Source organism: Bombina bombina, chromosome 2, assembly GCF_027579735.1.
Source record: "Bombina bombina isolate aBomBom1 chromosome 2, aBomBom1.pri, whole genome shotgun sequence".
NCBI lineage: Eukaryota > Metazoa > Chordata > Amphibia > Anura > Bombinatoridae > Bombina > Bombina bombina.
The window spans coordinates 903,969,521-903,988,569 of record NC_069500.1 but is presented as its reverse complement, the minus strand read 5'-3'; the positions used below and the strand labels follow the sequence as shown (position 1 = coordinate 903,988,569).

Sequence of the window (19,049 nt, the reverse complement as noted above, 5' to 3'; positions counted from 1 at the left end):
ACAATTAAAACTAAATCTGGGTTTCCACAATCAAAATACAAGTACATACACCGTAAGACTTTTGATCTGGCAAAAAACAGCTACTCCAGAAGATAGCAGATTCATCCCTAGCAGTAAACAATACCACTCTTTTGGCTATATCTGTGATACGTCAAGATGTCCACTAAAAGACTCACTAAGGGAGACAAAACAACCAAAACAACAGCTGTGTCCACATTCTTCAAGCCATCTCAGACAGCTAAACACTCGACAGACACAGAAGCAGAGGAGGAGCTGGACGCTGACCATCAACAATCACCACAAGACAAATGTCCTTTAACAAAAGCTGACCTCAGAAATTTAGTATCTAAACAGGACATTGCAGAGAATTTTGACAGGCTATGGGAGAAAATTGACACTATTCACTCATCTGTGACCAGCAGCCTAGCCGAAATCAAATCCGACCTACAAGAGATGGGCAATAGAATTGAAACACTAGAAGATCAAAAAGACTCCATGGTGGAACAAATGGACGAAATGTCCCAAACCATGTCCTCACAACAACAACTATTGGAGGATTTCCAAGATAAAATGGAAGATCTGGAGAACAGGAGCAGGAGGAATAACATTCGACTTAAAGGAGTTCCTGAGGAGGTAGGCCCCACAGAAATCCCACGCTATCTTGCCCAACTCTTCACCCAAATCACAAACTCCCCAGCTGACTATGTTTTCCACTTAGAAAGAGCACACAGGGCACTAAAAGCCAAACCCAAACCAGGCCTGCCCCCAAGGGACATAATAATTAAACTAACTTTCTTCCCAGACAAAGAAAAAATCCTACAAGCAGCAAGGAAAAACCCAACTTATAAACACCAGGGCAACATCATACAATTTTATCAAGACCTCAGTGTCAGAACACTGCAGAGAAGAGGATCCCTGCGCCCTCTAACCACAATGCTCAGAAAACACCAGATACCATATAGATGGGGGTTCCCGTTTGCCCTACACATTATTAAAGACTCCAAAACAATCACACTAAAAGACCCTGAGGATATTCCCGAGATCTGCAACATCTTATCACTGGAGACACCCAATATCCCAAACACAGCACTAACTCAAAAGAAAAACAAAGGCCAAGACAAACGCCCAGATTCTCTAAAATGGCAGAATATCAATTATAAAAAACAAAAAATAAAGGAAACAAGAGGGAAAATCTCCTAGATGGTATCCTGTTTATGGCATGGATACAGGAACTCAAACTATACTTCTTTAGGAGCCTGACGGTCAGAAAGATTGACTGAGGGAAAAATATCCAGAGATAGCCTTCGTTCACCTTGAAAGCATCTGCAACTACAAATCTTTGGACCTTTCCCACCTATCACTCAGAGACTCCTGTTAAGTTTTACTACTAGAAAAGTTATCAGTTGTTATGGAAATTTAATTTCCCCCAGGACAATTTAGTATCATACTAGTTTATGTTTACTCTTAGAATGCATAATAGTTTTACTCCTAGGAATCCTTCTGTTGAGGATTCCACAGCACTGTTTGCTATGTTATTAACATTGTATTTCTTTCCTAGCTTCCCTCCCATCCCCAGTGACGACACTACACTTCCTATCAATTACACTTCAGATCGACTACAACCGGTAAGGTCAGGTTTACAATCCGGAGATCCTCAGGTAATAAAATTCTCACTACACCAATCCAAAACAAACATATTAACATGATCCCCAAAATAAAATTAATATCCCATAATGTTAGGGGACTAAATACTAATATAAAAAGACGGATGGCGATGACACAGTACACCTCTTTACATGCCAACATACTATTTCTCCAGGAGACCCACTTACTTAAAGATAATATTCCAAAGTATTGGGCAAAAAATTTTAATACCCATTTTCACTCAACCGCCACATCTAAAAAGCGGGGCACATCCATCCTCATTCATTCTTCACTCAATTTCAAACAGGAAGACACTATCGCAGATACTGAAGGGAGGTACATAATAGTGAAAGGTAGAATTTTAGATACCGAAATTACCCTATGCAATGTTTATGCTCCAAATGAGAATCAGCACAGCTTCTTCCAACAAATTTCAAACTTACTAACACAATGGTCCCACACCAAAATATTTATAGCAGGCGATTTTAACATCACCATGAGACCTATTAACCCGACCGAATCCAAACCCTTAACCAACAAACAAAACAGACACAATCGCATTGTCAAATCAATCCAGGAACACCTACTACCTCATTCCCTCATAGAAACTTGGACAACACTATATGGCTTGACCAACGACACTACATTTTACTCCGCTGCACATAAATCCTACATCAGATTAGATTACATTTATGTAAGTCAGATATTACAACCCTTATTACACAACTCCCAGATACACACTTGCGTATGGTCAGACCACTCGATCCTTACTCTTCAGGTAGAGGGTTTGTGTGACCCAAACAGAAGTAAAACTTGGACCTTTGACAAATCATACATTAGAGACCCCCAAACACATGACAAGGTACTGAGATTACTAACTGAATACTGGCATATAAATATAGATACAGCAACTAATCCAGGGATCACGTGGGCGGCTCATAAAGCGGTCCTAAGGGGGATACTTATTAAGGAAAAAGCGCAGCAGATTAGAAAATATAGACAACAACTAGAATAGTTCTACTCAGAAATTGAGGAATTGGAAAAACGACATAAGCTCACTAAGACAAAAGCCAATGCAAATGCTCTCCATTTAAAAAAAACAGCATTAGCTACACTGCTTCATTCGCAAGCCACCAGAACAATACAACGCCAACAATCACAATACTTTATATTTGCTAATAAGCCTGACAGATTTATGGCACATAAAATCCGAGAACGCTGTAGAGCCTCAGTAATCTCCGCGATTGAAACACCTCATAACACAGTAACCTCACACCCACAAGAAATTGTAGACACCTTCGCAACATATTACGGGGCCCTATACGATGGGGAAAAAGTCCTACACAACACAGACACTGAAAAACTTACCTCAACCTTCTTCAACCACGACTTACTACAGACTATATCTAAGGAACAGTTAGAATCCCTGAATACCCCCATATCCACTGTAGAAGTACTAGGGGCTATCAAAGATCTCAAACCGGGAAAAGCAGCGGGCCCAGATGGCTTCCCAGGCGACTATTATAAATTGTTTAAAGTAACACTGATTCCACACCTTGTCAAACTATGTAATCATCTCATGGAAGGGGGGGCCATCCCACCTGAGCTCCTGGCAGCAAAAATAGTTGTAATTCCCAAACCAGGGAGAGATCACAAGAAATGCCAAAATTACCGCCCAATATCCCTGATTAACCAAGATCTTAAAATATTTACAAAGATATTGGCAAACAGATTAAAACATATAATACCACACCTGGTCCACCCAGATCAGGTGGGCTTTGTCAAAGGTAGGGAAGCCCCAGACAATATCCGCAAAGTCACCAACTTGATTCAGACCTTAAATGAAACACGGACGCCTTCTCTGCTCTTATCATTAGACGCGGAGAAGGCGTTTGATAGAATTGATTGGAATTATATGTTTGTAGTGATGCATAAAATGGGGTTTGAGGGGGCATTCATTAAGGCATTAAAAGCTATCTATTCCATGCCGGGAGCTCAGGTTTCATCTGCAGGATACAAATCACAACCCTTCCCAATTCGTAATGGGACTAGACAAGGTTGCCCTTTGTCTCCATTGCTTTTCGCTCTTTGCATTGAACCTCTGGCCGCCAAAATCCGCTCTCAAGTAGACATCTCGGGAGTTAAGTTAGCTAGGGTGGAATATAAGTTGGCTTTGTTTGCGGACGATATCTTATTGACTGTGACTAACCCCTTAGTATCATTACCCAACCTTTACCAAACATTAGCAACCTTCTCTGCCATATCGGGATTCAAAATAAACACAGAAAAATGCGAAGCCCTACCCATTGCACTACCACAAATGACTCAGACGCTATTAGAAACTAATTTCAACTTTAAATGGATGAAACATTCATTAAAGTACCTTGGAGTTCACCTTCCCTCCTGCCCCTCACATCTATACAAAGTAAATTATATCCCATTGTTCAAACAAATTAAAAAAGATTTATCAAAGTGGAAAACCTATAAATTTTCATGGCTAGGCAGAGTGGCCGCTGTTAAGATGACAATCTTGCCAAGGATCTTGTATCTCTTTAGAACACTCCCTATCCAAATTGTCAAAACAGATATAGACTCATTGCAAAAAGAGATACTAATTTATATAAGAGGAGACAAAACGAACAGGATTGCTAAATCAATTCTGACTAGACACAGGACTCTGGGAGGTATTGGGGTCCCCAATTTAATGGAATATTACCACGCCGCCAGATTAGCACAAGATAGTCTATTACTAAAAAGAAATAAAGAAATTATCTGGCCTACTCTAGAAACAACGCTGGGTGGTTGGGGGGAAACGTATACCATTATTTGGGATCCTGAGAAAACACAATCCAAACAAGAATCACATAGACCTTACACTACAAACACCACAATAACTACCTGGAAGAAAGCAAAAACCAAATACAATCTTATTCCACAATATTCCTTATATATCCCGATAAAATATATTTTGCCCAGAGAACTCTGGGATCAACTGCAGAAATGGGAAAATAAGGGTCTCTATAGAGTAGCAGACTTTATAGAGGGAGGAACTACACTTACATTTAACCAACTTCAAGAAAAATTATCCCCCTTGAAATTGAGATGGTATTTATACCTACAGATTCATTCAGCCACCCAGATATATCTGAAACATCCGAGAGAAAGGTACACCGCACCGCTAGAACATCTTTGTAAATCGCAAGAAAGAGATAAACATACTATTTCTATCCTCTATACAAATATTCAAATATCACAGAATAAAACTAAAACCCCTACTATGATAGCTTGGGAAAGGGATCTCCACATTTCTAAAGAAACTAAAGAATGGGAAACGATATTTCTAAAGGCTGAGAAGGGACTTATAAGCGTAGATCTTAAGGAGAACATAACCAAGACTATACACCGATGGTATTTAACACCCATTAGAACGGCTCATATGCACACACAGGGAAGTCCCTTATGTTACAGAGGGTGCGGAGAGGCAGGAACATACAAACATATGTGGTGGGACTGCAAAGAAATTACAGGGATATGGCAACAGCTATCCTCCTTCCTTAGTCACATACTGAACGAAAATATAGACCTTTCCATCCAACAGGCCCTTCTACACATAAATATTAGTACACTTAATAAACACATCAACACATTTATCAGGATATTGTGTACAATCACAAGGACATGCATAGCCAGATATTGGAAGACAGGCAGCCCAACCTGGACGGAAATTTATAATAAAATCCAATATACATATACTATGTATGAGCTGGCATCTCACACCCTAGACAATAGAGAAACTTTCCTAGCGATATGGTATTACTGGATAGCTAAATAAAACATTGAAACACAAAAATAACGAGTGATCTTACTTACTGCAAAATCACTCCCCAATAATCACATCAGGTTGTGTCGTCACTCCCCTCCCCCCCCCATCCCCCCTTCCCCTTTTTATACCCTATTTATATAATTTTACCTCCTAAGGAGGATATACCTCTTTAAAGTTAATTTATGTAGAGTTAATTCAGGTGACCTCAGATACTGTGAAACTGCTACCGTAACTCAACAACAGGTTAATATGGAAGTTAAATTAGATACTTGCTCTACCCCTTAAGAGAGATTCCCTAACACCATGGAAGATACTCAAATAAATCATCATGTGAAAAAGATGACCTACAAATATTACCACCTATCTTTCATCCCAGAATCCAAAAGGACATTCAAATATCATTGGGAATTAGTAGAGCACGGTAAACCTTACCACATTAGCTATATTGTTTGCTACATAAATGTTGTTATACTGATTGTCTTCTTCCTAACCTTCATGTAGAGGGAATCACATGGAGGGGAAGGTGTGTTTGTAATTGTTTTTAAAGTTTCAAAATAATGACAATAAAAAATATTTAAACATAAAATTGCATGCTCTATCTGAATCATGAAAGTTTAATTTTGACTAGACTATTCCTTTAAACTTTACAAATATGTACAGCAGTTTCACAGAGTTTACCATCATTTGAATTAGCTGACACAATAAACATGCTAAAAATTGCCATTATATTTAACAACAAACCTAGAACTGCAACTTTGTCTAATCATTACACAATTTATATATTTCCACGGGTTAAAAAAAAAGCGGTGGTTAAAATGCTGGATTTATATTAAAATGCCTGATTCAGCACAGGTTGGCCAGTTTGTTTGTTTTCTGTCCTCTCCTGGCTGGGAAATGGTAATAGAGAACCAATTTTATCTTTATTAAGTCTTAAAACAACCACCCATAATATTTGTGGCTGTAATTGGTGGCAAAAACCCCCAACAAACAACAGTGGGTAAATGCAATTGTAAATACAGAGATAGGTTTAATACAATTAATAGTGGAATATGATAATTACCAGGGCTAAAGTGGGGTGTGAAAAAGGGTATGCAGTCTTGTGCTGAGGAAGGCACTTTCACCTAGATTACGAGTTTGGCGTTAGAGGCTGTGCGGTGCTAACGAGCAGTTTATGCTCACCGCTCACTTACAGACAGCGCTGGTATTACAGGTTTTTACAAACCCGGAGTTAACCGCAAAAAAGTGATCGTAGAGCAAAATTTTGCTCCACATCTCACCTCAATACCAGCGCTGCTTACATTAGCGGTGAGCTGGCTGAACGTGCTCGTGCACGATTTCCCCATAGGAATCAATGGGGGAGAGCCGGCTGCAAAAAAGCAGCGTTTAGCTCCTAGCGTAGCCCCATTGATTCCTATGGGGAAATAAAATTTATGTCTACACCTAACACCCTAACATGAACCCCGAGTCTAAACACCCCTAATCTTACACTTATTAACCCCTAATCTGACGCCCCCGACATCGCTGACACCTACATTATATTGATTAACCCCTAATCTGCCGCTCCGGACACCGCCGCCACCTACATTATACTTATGAACCCCTAATCTGCTGCCCCCAACATCGCCAACACTTACATTATATTTATTAACCCCTAATCTGCCGCCCCCACAACCTACCTACATTTATTAACCCCTAATCTGCTGTCGCCGCCACTATATTAAAGTTATTAACCCCTAAATCTAAGTCTAACCCTAACACCCCCTAACTTAAATATAATTTAAATAAATCTAAATAAAATTACTATTATTACCTAAATAATAATTTAAAACTAAATACTTACCTATAAAATAAACCCTAAGATAGCTACAATATAACTAATAGTTACATTGTATCTAGCTTAGGGTTTATTTTTATTTTACAGGCAAGTTTGTATTTATTTTAACTAGGTAGAATAGTTATTAAATAGTTATTAACTATTTAATAACTACCTAGTTAAAATAAATACAAATTTACCTGTAAAATAAAACCTAACCTAAGTTACAATTACACCTAACACTACACTATAATTAAATTAATTCCCTAAATTAAATACAATTAAATAAAATTAGCTAAAGTACAAAAACAAACACTAAATTACAGAAAATAAACAAATTACAAGATTTTTAAACTAATTACACCTAATCTAATCCCCCTAACAAAATAAAAAAGCCCCCCCCCAAAATAAAAAGCCCCCCCCCCCAAATAAAAAAGCCCTACACTACACTACATTACAAATAGCCCTTAAAAGGGCCTTTTGCGGGGCATTGCCCCAAAGTAATCAGCTTTTTACCTGTAAAAAAAGTACAAATCCCCCCCAACATTAAAACCCACCACCCACACAACCAACCCTACTCTAAAACCCACCCAATACCCCCTTAAAAAAACTAACACTAACCCCTTGAAGATCACCTTACCGAGAGAAGTCTTCACCCAACCGGGCCGAAGTCCTCAACGAAGCCAGGAGAAGTCTTCATCCAAGCCGGGCAAAGTGGTCCTCCAGACGGGCAGAAGTCTTCATCCAGACGACTTTGATGGAAGAGGATGCTCTGTGCCGGATGTCTTGAAGATGGACCCGCTCCGCGCCGGATGGATGAAGATAGAAGATGCCGTCTGGATAAAGACTTCTGCCCGTCTGGAGGACCACTTCGCCTGGCTTGGATGAAGACTTCTCCTGGCTTCGTTGAGGACTTCGGACTGGTTGGGTGAAGACTTCTCCCGGTAAGGTGATCTTAAAGGGGTTAGTGTTAGGTTTTTTAAAGGGGGTATTGGGTGGGTTTTAGAGTAGGGTTGGTTGTGTGGGTGGTGGGTTTTAATGTTGGGGGGGATTTGTACTATTTTTTACAGGTAAAAGAGACGATTACTTTGGGGCAATGCCCCGCAAAAGGCCCTTTTAAGGGCTATTTGTAATTTAGTGTAGGGTAGGGCTTTTTTATTTTAGGGGGGCTTTTTTGTTTTGTTAGGGGGATTAGATTGGGTGTAATTAGTTTAAAAATCTTGTAATTTGTTTATTATTTTCTGTAATTTAGTGTTTTGTTTTTTTGTACTTTAAATAATTTTATTTAATTGTATTTAATTTAGGTAAGTCATTTAATTATAGTGTAGTGTTAGGTGTAATTGTAACTTAGGTTAGGTTTTATTTTACAGGTACTTTTGTATTTATTTTAGCTAGGTAGTTATTAAATAGTTAATAACTATTTAGTAACTATTCTACCTAGTTAAAATAAATACAAACTTGACTGTAAAATAAAAATAAACCCTAAGATAGCTACAATTTAACTATTAATTATATTGTAGCTAGTTTAGGGTTTATTTTATAGGTAAGTATTTAGTTTTAAATAGGAATAATTTAGTTAATGATAGTTATTTTTATTTAGATTTATTTAAATTATATTTAAGTTAGGGGGTGTTAGGGTTAGACTTAGATTTAGGGGTTAATAACTTTAATATAGTGGCGGCGACATTGGGGGCGACAGATTAGGGGTTAATAAATGTAGGTAGGTGACGGTGATGTTAGGAACGGCAGATTAGAGGTTAATAAAATGTAACTAGTGTTTGCGAGGCGGGAGTGCGGCGGTTTAGGGGTTAATATATTTATTATAGTGGCAGCGATGTCCGGTTCGGCAGATTAGGGGTTAAAAAATTTATTATAGTGTTTGCAATGCGGGGGGGCCTCGGTTTAGGGGTTAATAGGTAGTTTATGGGTGTTAGTGTACTTTTTAGCACTTTAGTTAAGAGTTTTATGCTACGGCGTTGTAGTGTAAAACTCTTAACTACTGACTTTTAAATGCGGTACCAGTCTTGACAGGAGAGGGTATACCGCTCACTTTTTGTCAGACTCGTAATACCGGCGCTATGCAAGTCCCATTGAAAATACAGGATACGCAATTGACGTAAGTGGATGTCTGGCCAAAAAAGTGAGCGGTACATCTGTACCTGCAAGACTCGTAATGCCAGCGGGTGTTAAAAAGCAGCGTTGGAACCGGCCAACACTGCTTCTTAAGCCTAACGCCAAACTCATAATCTGGCCGTATGTCTTCCTTGTATTTATTATAGCATGTAACACAAGTATATGCTTACATTAGTTCTCTGAACACCACAATTTTAGGCATGAAAAAAACCTAACGGGAAAGATGTCCAGTGGTAGAAAAGTTCAACTAACACTGGGCACCAGTTTGCCATGCGACAAAAAATTGCAACCTGGCACCTAGTTATTGTTGCTCCAAGTGAGCTGTATTTAGTTTTTGTGCTGACCAATGGTGTAGGAAATCAGCTACCCCCCCCCCTCAACAATTGTAACCTATATTTCCCTCCTATATTTCATATATAGAAGATAGGGACACAGAGGGGTCATGCTCCCTCATTATACATCCAGGAATAATTGATTTGTAAGAAATAAAGCATCAGGAGAACACAGAAGTGAGAAGGCATTATGCCTCAGAAATACCTGCTGAAAATTACTGCCCCTAAATACAGCTGGCCTAGGCCAAAATATACCCCTGCCAAAGATGTCAGAGTTACAATACTAGACACCACTGCAACAGCAGCAGCTTCTATCACAGAGCCCAAATTATGCTGTGTACTGGATTTGTTACCTGAACAGGTTCTGCTGGGTACTGAGTTTGGGTACTGTCAGCCAATAGGTACACTGAGGAGTAGAAAGTGTGAACCTCAGGTAATACCCGTCTGCAGTTGGCACCAGACAACTAGGGACATTTATGGGTGCCAAGAACTTACAAAAAATGTCCGTGAGGGCCTTTCCTCTTAGTTACTGCTGTACTCAGGTAGCTTACAAAAATATCACACTCAAGATGAAAGACTGAAGGTGAACTGTGTTGAGGACTGTCTAAAATATTTTCCCTAGAGCTTATATTTAGACCATATTTTCTAAAAATTAATTTAACAGGAGCTTACATGTGAAATATCTGTTGAGTACTTGCAATCTGGTCTGCTTTCCTACTTCTGTGTTCTCCTCCTCTGGAATTGCTGCAACAGGAGGTGGTGCATCAAGGTCTTCAAGAATGTCAACATCCAGATTTCGACTGACTGCCAAGTTATGCAAAATGCAACAAGCAAGGATAATCTGTGCCCCCTTTTCTGGTGAATATTGCAGCACTCCTCCTGAGCGATCTAGACAACGGAAGCGACTTTTGAGGGATCCAAAGGTACGTTCAATGACTGAGTGTGCAGTACAATGTGCTTCATTATACTTTTTTTCTGCTGCATTCTTTGGATTTGCTATGGGAGTTAAGAGCCGTTCAGTTAAAGGATAGGCATCATCACCTGCAAGGTAAAAATAAATACACGTTTTCAACCGCAAGAGAAACATTACCTGTAATTCAAGCTAGATAAAAAGGAAAATGTATCAAGATTACAAGTGGACAAATTCTCAAGTAGAGAACCTGTCCTTCTGCAATAGTCACTTGAGATGCAGCATTGTGTGGCAAAATGTAACACTGCACAAGAGCTGTCTTTTACAAACCCACCCCAAGCAAGTGCTGGGGTGATTAAGCTTCAGGTGGCGGAGAGAATAAATAAGCTGTTTCTGATTCTATAATTATATATAAATATTGGGGTTGCACCAATACCATTTTTTAAGACCGAGTACAAGTGCCGATACTTTTTTCAAATACTCACCGATACCAATTACTGATACTTTTTTTTATGTCATATGACAGTTTACCAAGCACAATACAGACTAATGATTTTAGATAGCTTCTTTATAATTATGAACTGTAACTCAAAATACATTTTGAAATAATTAAACAGTTTTTTTTTATTGTTGTCACAAAGTTCACAGAACATGTTTATAAATAAAAATATTACAATAAAATATATTAATAATAACAACAATAAATAACAGCTGCAGCAGTTGGAGATATAAAGCTACAATTTAAAGGGGTGATTACTGGATGTGATTGGGTTGTAGGGTGCCTATATAACATCAATCTGACATTTGTATTTAATACAAAGTAATATAATTTAATTCTGAAAAAGACATTGGGGAAGGAGTGTCCCCAGTAATCCCCTTTGAAAAAAATGGGGCATTGCATTCTACTGACTCAACAGAAAATAGGGCTGGTCTTCATATTTTTCCAGGGCTGCTTTTTATTCCCAGTCCAGCCCTGGCTAAGGATGTTCCTCAGAGTACAGCATGTTTTGAGCACAATTGTTCAAGATGAGAACTAGCAGCATAACAGGCAATCTAGCAATTAGAATATTTTTTCAAAAGTTAGTGGCAAGTTCTTTTTAAGGAACAGAAGCATCTCTGCATGTTCAGCTATAAGTCTGTTTCTTTTATCAGTAAGGACGTTTGACGCTAAGCTGAACAGTCTTTCACTTTTCACACTACTGCATGAGGCAGAAATATATTTTTGGGCCATTTTAGCCAGAGCTGGAAATCTCAGTTTATTAACTGCCCAGTATTTCAGGGGTTTGTCTGAATTAGGTACAGTGATCTCTCTCAGGTAGGCTTCCAGCTGTATAGTAGCAGCTTTTGGAGCACTGCCCTCAAACGTACAATAATACAAATAACAGCAATTTGTATTGGCAGAACAGAAGTGAACAATAACTCCAGCTTAAAATGAAATAGGAACATGCAGTTTGAAAAACGTCACAAGATGGCGTATGGGTAGGAAGTGGAGGTATCGGTTTAAGTATCGGTGTATTTGCATGAGTACAAGTACTCATGCAAATACTTGGTATCGGCACCGATACTAGTATCGGTGCAATCCTAATATATACTGTATATATTTATATATTATTTTTCCTCTCTCTTCTGGGAACTAGCTGCTGATTGGTGCCTGCACACATTTGTCTCTTGTAATTGGCTAACTAGATGTGTTCAGCTAGCTGCCAGTAGTGCAATGCTGTTACTTCAGCAAAGGATAACAATATAATGAAGCAAATTTGATAATAGAAGCAAATTGGAAAGTTGTTTAATACTGTAGGTTCTGTACAAATCATGAAAGAAAATGTTGGGGTTTCCTGTCCCTTTAAATTATGCATTTAATTTGTGCTTTGAATAGCCTAAGTAACATTTACAAAGAAAAAAAAAATAATACATTATTGCATAGTATCAATCTACCAGCACCTGGCTACATCAGAATACCACACGGCTGACAAAATATTCTGTGTCTATCTATCTATTAGATAGATAGATAGATAGTTAGATAGATAGTATTGCGCAAACATTTTAGGCAGGTGTGAAAAAATGTTCTAAAGTTAGAATGCTTTAAAAATAAAAAATAAAAAATGTTAATAGTTTATATATTATCAATTAACAAAATGCAAAGTAAGTGAAAAGAAAAATTGAAATCAAATTAATATTTGATGTGACCACCATTTGCATTCAAAACAGCATCAATTCTTCTAGGTACACTTGTACACTGTTGCTTTTTTTTAGGAGTTCTGCAAATAGGTTGTTCCATACATCTTGGAGAACTAACAACAGTTTTTCTGTGAATTTAGGCAGCCTCAGTTGCTTCTGTCTCTTCATGTAATTCCAGAGAGACTTGATGATGCTGAGATAAGGGCTCTGTGGGGGGCCATTATCACTTCCAGGACTCCTTGTTATTTTTTACTCTGAAGATAGTTAGTGACTTTGGATGCATGTTTGGGGTTGTTGTCATGCTGCAGAATATACTTGGGGCCAATCAAATGCCTCCCTGATGGATAAGTATCTGCCAGTACTTGTCAGCATTGAGGAGACCATTCATTCTGACCATATTCCCAACCCATTTTCAGAAATGCAGCCCCAAACTTGCAAGGAACCTACACCATGCTTTACTGTTATTCCTATATCACTCTCCAGTCCTTTGGTGAACAAACTGCCTTCAGCTGCAGCCTAAGCCAAATATTTAAAATGTGGACTCATCAGTCCGGAGCACCTGCTGCCATTTGTCTAAACCCCAGCTCCTATGTTTTTGTGCATAGTTAAGTCACTTGACCTTGTTTCCACGTTGGAGGTATGTTTTATTTTGGACGCAAGTCTTCAATGAAGACCACTTATTACCAGACTTCTCCAGACAATAGATGGGTGTACCAGAGTCCCTCTGGATTCTGCCAATTCTAGGGTGATGGCACTGCTGGACATCTGATTGCAAAGGTTATGGAAGAATGATATGTCTTTCATCTGGTGCATTGCCTTGGCCGACCACTGCGTCTATGGTCCTCAACGTTGTCCTTTTTTTGTGCTACTTCAGAAGAGCTAGGGCAGCAGATCTGGAAAACCCTGTCTGCCTTAATTGTTTTGCATTGGAGAGACCTTGTTGATGCAGTATAACTATCTTGTGATTTGTTGTTGTGATCAGTCTTGCCATGGTGTATGACTTTTGACATTAAACTGTCTTCAGCATCCTCACCTTGTTAGCAGAGTTCAGCTGTTCCTCATCCAGTTTTTTTCTCCTACACAGCTGTTTCTGTTTCAGTTAATGATTGTGTTTCAACTACATATTAAATTGATGATCGTTAGCACCTATTTGGTATAAATGTTTAATCGTGCACCTGACTATATGCTTACAAAATCCCCGGCTTAGTGCAAATGTACCAAGAAGAGTTGATACTGTTTTTAAGGCAAAGGGTGGTCACAACAAATATTGATTTGATTTGGATTTTTCTTCTGTTCACCTCACTTTGCATTTTAATTGATAACAAATAAATTAACATTTTTTATTTTAAAAGCATTCTTACTTTACTTACATTTTTTTTATACCTATCTAGAACTTTTTCACAGTACTGTATTTCAAAATAATATATATATATATATATATATATATAGCATAGCATAGCTGAAATATTAAAAGCACCTTTAGCAAATTAGAGCATGTATTTTTTTTTCTTTCATTATTACTATAACTCCCACAGCTCTGTTGGCGGAGAGGTACGCCTTGTGTCTGGAAGCCTTACAAAAAACATTAGTAGAAAATACACAACTGATATTGCAAAGATAGCTTGAATTTGAACTTCTTCTTTTTCGGGCCAGACCCGCCCCCAAAAAAATAAGTGTATGTATCTATATATATATATGTGTGTGTGTCTGTGTGTGTGTTGTTACATGCCTCCCTTTCAGTTGCATAATAGAAAACATATTGAGCACAGTGTCTTTTTTAAATTATTATTGGAATGTTCAGCTAATCACAAGCTTCTCTGCAGAAGTCACGTGCACATTACATTGGTGTCTTTCACACTTTCACAACTCCACTGATGCCACCTACGGATATATTTTATTATACAAATATGCATGCAAAATACATAAAAAGCAAATTTTCAGATCAAGGCCCTTTCTGTATCAGTATAGTATGTTATTTTATATGGTTCGTGTATCCTACCCTTGTATAGTGCTATAGAATATGGTGACATCTTATAAAAAAATATACTATTATTATTATTATTATTAATAATGTGCTTGTATTGCAGTTGACCGTTTCTCATGTATATGTGTAACACCTGACAACTAGTGACATCATAAGTCTAATATTTATTTGCATGTGCCCACATACATAAACCAATCAACAAATCAATTCCAAACAGAAGGATATAAAAAATTAAAGGATATAGTGTAATATATATATATATATATAGATGTATTCACAGCAAATTTTAGCCATAGAATAGTATGTAGATGTAATTTTTTTAAAAACTTTATTTTGTTATCGGTTTCAACAGTCAGGATAATTTGTTATACAAAAGTGAAAAATAAAAAAGGACTATTGTAATTATAATAATTGTCATACTTCTTCACATGACAAATTATATTAGATGTTTAAATATTCAAGAAATAAGGGTATTTTTTTTTTCTATAAATTACTTCAAAATGCTTGAAAATGGAGTAAAATTAATTAAAAGTATACTGCAAAGTTATTTACAATACACAATTAAATAATTACAACCTCTGTGTTTAATGTTGCTTTAAATGTGTATTTATAGTATTTTAGTATTCCGAATAGACACATTTACTAGTAAACAACTGGCATTTCCAATTAATCTTACATACCCAGTAGACCAACCCCTTTGGTAGATTTCCAGATGTCAAAATTGAATTCACACTTGAATTTTCTAAAATATACGAATCATGAGTGGATCCAGGATAACCAGCTACTAGGTTAAAGAATCCTCATGTCAGATGCACACACCATCTGTACGTTTAGGGAATGGAAATTTTTGCTGTTTCTATAGATATCTTCTGTAGGAGGTGACAGCGCAACATGGGTACAGTCAATAGCCCCCAAAACATCAGGAAACGAGGAGATTTTATAGAAACCATCTTTTATAGCTTGTACAGATGCTTTGTCTGAGGGGGAAAACAATGTACTGAGGAGTGAGTTTGTTTATCGCCTTCAAAACTTGTGTCAGATGTCTGCTGAAACTAGGCTGAGATATTCCAGAAAGAGCAGACACAGTACCCTGAAACGATGCAGATGAAAAGTAATGAAGCGCACTTAGTAATTTCACCATGCCTGGAACAGCATGGTTACGCTCACAATTTGGTTCTATATCTTGCTGGATTTGTTCATAGAGCTCCAGAATAACCTCAGTGCTAAAACGGTATCTGGATCTAACCTCTTCCTCATTTAAACCAAAAAGAGATATTCTTGGTCTGAAAATACGTTCTCTGTGCTTTTGGTTTTGGCTGGAATCCTGCTGCAATAAGTCTTGCTGGGAGCCTTGTTTGTGTATGTGGAACATGGCACGTAGCTCCATGGGAGGAATGGAAACTAAATAAAGAAAAATAGGCATTATAAAATTGTACCACAATGAAGAACACACAAGCTGTGGATATAATAAAATGAATTCAATCATCAAAATAGAGAATCTTGTTTACCTTTGCCATGGTGTAATTTCATTTATTGTTATTTATTTCACTTTGACATGCAATGCTTCATCTTGCAATTGTATGTGAAAATGTTAATTTTAAGATATGGAGTGTTCCATGTACAAAACCATTTTCCCATGTCCGTAGTTAAAGGGACATTGTACACTAGTTTTTCTTTGCATAAATGTTTTGTAGATGATCCATTTATATATCCCATCTGGGTGTGTTTTTGTAACAATGTATAGTTTTGCTTATTTTTTTTAATAACATTGTGATGATTTTTCATACTCCTAACCAAGCCCCACAGTGTCAGATGTATACATACGTTTACAGACTCCTGCTGGCTCCTGTTTATGTGACCCTGTCTTTTCATATGCAGGGAAGAGGGAGAGGAGGGAGTTTCTGTCCCTTTGTTGTCCAAGCCCCCTTTCACTGGGTGTCCCAGCCTAACCTCATCAACAGTGCTAAACTGGGAGCTTCTAAGTAAGTTTTTATAAGGTTTTATACTGGAGGAGTATCTGTATATAATCTTCTTTATAGTAGTGTCTATTACATGGTGTACACTATCCCTTTAACAACAAAGCTAAAAACCATGACTCAAGTTGATCCAATGTTAAAAAGAGACATTGCAGTTTAGTTGGGGGTTTTTTTTTTGTTTTCTTCTCCTGAATAAACCAACATTTACAAACAGAAAGAGAAGCATTCTGCCAGGAAAGAACAGCTCAGTAACTTGTTCTATGGCACGATTACCGAGGTGGAGTAGTCTGATCCCGACTAACAAGGTCAGTCCAGTCATGAAATACAATGCAGTCCTCCTCTGAACAAGGAAAATGGCAACCCCAGATGATCGTTTCGGCATCCTTTGGGGCCTTTTCAGTGAGGTGCAGCCATAGTCCTCTAGGCATATTGGGCAAGGAGTCCATATCTGGGTTCCTCATCCCCCTCTGTTAGACTTTCCCCAGGGTCATAATACAAATACAAAACAGAAATAGAAGCAGATAACTATGCCTAGTCTTCAATATCTTCTATAAAATAAATGAATACGCTTGTATAGATTGTGAATCTGATTATAAAATAAAACAATGAGAAGTACTCAGATTGAAAGATGTAACTATATGCAGTGTTCTCCATAGAACATTTTGCAGACTGGGTAGCATTATGAGGTAGCCGGGTTGGGACAGTGTATTATAAAATTTCTGCTATCCAAAACACAAATCACTTGTATAATTTAACGTAAATGTATTGAATTATAATTTTGCGCAATAAGCATTGAAAATTTTAAATATTAGCTAATTTTACCTTAATATTGGCTTAAATTTTAGCCAGGTGGTCAATAAAATCAGTCAGATTAAAAATAAATATATCCTGTGCTTCCCCCTTACTCATTGCCTTGTATAAAAATGGCCCCCTCTCCAAAGGATCATTTAGTTTGTTCTAGAAATCAATTGTGTGTATATCGGCAAAGAAAGGAGAGCAATAGGGAATTCCCTGTCAGAAAATCCAGTGACGTGCTAACGAGTCACATGACTACGAACAACCTACCGGCGCTTAAGTCACACACAATTGGACTAGTAACGAGTGTGGAGTAAAGGAACTCCGGTGGTGGATGAGTGTAAATGCTCAGCCGGGTGTGGAGTAGAGGAACTCCAAAGGTGGAAAACGGAGCATCCTAGAGATCAGATTTGAAATCCACTACAGAGGGATACTGTGAGTAAGAAAATCTTTTGTGCGTAGGGGAACATACTGTGATAAGACATAATACCTCACAGAACATACAACTTTAAACAACTTTCCAGTTTACTTCTATTATCAAATTTGCTTCATTCTCTAGGTATCATTTGTTGAAGGACCAGCAGTGCACTACTGGTTTCTAACTGAACACATGGGTGAGCCAATGACAATTGGTATATATATGCAGCCAGCCTATTCAGCGAGCTAGAACCTAGGGTTCTTTGCTGCTCCTCGAGCGTACCTAGATAAAACTTTTAGCAAAGGATAACAAGAGAAGGTAGCTAATTTAATAATATAAGAAATTGGAAAGTTGTTTAAAAATTGTATTCTGTCTAGAATCATGAATGTCTAATTATGACTTTACTGTACATTGAAATATGAGTCCACACCTGATTCAGTATAAGGGCGTAAGATATTATATATACAGACTTTGTGACATTTGGAGTGCGAGTGAGAACTGCACTTTTCAGCAAAAATATTGACCATAAACCAGCCTTGATATATAGTTTTTTCAAAGAGATATGTATGAATAGGGATTTTTTATTTAGAACGTCCATATATTTTTTATGTGTATTGAATTATGTACCTCTTAGAGCAATATTGTAGATATTAACTTGATTTAAGCAGATATTTTATTCTGGGTCAATAAATTTGATTTTATTTCAAAGTGATATTGTGTTAACTATTGGAAACACATGTGGATTTTATTTTGATTTTTTACAAATAATATTTTAGTTTGGGTCATTGAATTCTTTTTTATCATCTTATTTAAATCTTATCCACTCCAGCTAGTTACAGCGCCAGTATAAACCCTTGATTGATTTCTGGTCAATAAAATCACCCAGGTGGTGAGCCCATTAAAAAGGTCCTGGAGAGAACACTGTATATGTATTTATGAAATTATCCACATTGTTGAGCTATTGAGGGCAGCAGCATTTGCAACAATGTATAATATTGTTAAAAACATGATTGCAATCATTGCTGCACATACAGTGCTCTAGA

At 37.5% G+C, this 19,049-nt stretch overlaps 1 long non-coding RNA gene across 1 annotated transcript in view; it reads right to left on the bottom strand.

The window, feature by feature from the left end:
• The window catches only part of LOC128648087 (uncharacterized), a 30,717-nt gene extending 19,936 nt beyond the window's left edge, over positions 1-10,781 (bottom strand). Inside the window, exon 1 of the long non-coding RNA XR_008400505.1 lies at positions 10,418-10,781. This is a non-coding gene — a long non-coding RNA (uncharacterized LOC128648087). The remainder of the gene's footprint in view (positions 1-10,417) is intronic.
• Between the last annotated feature and the right edge of the window lie 8,268 nt (positions 10,782-19,049).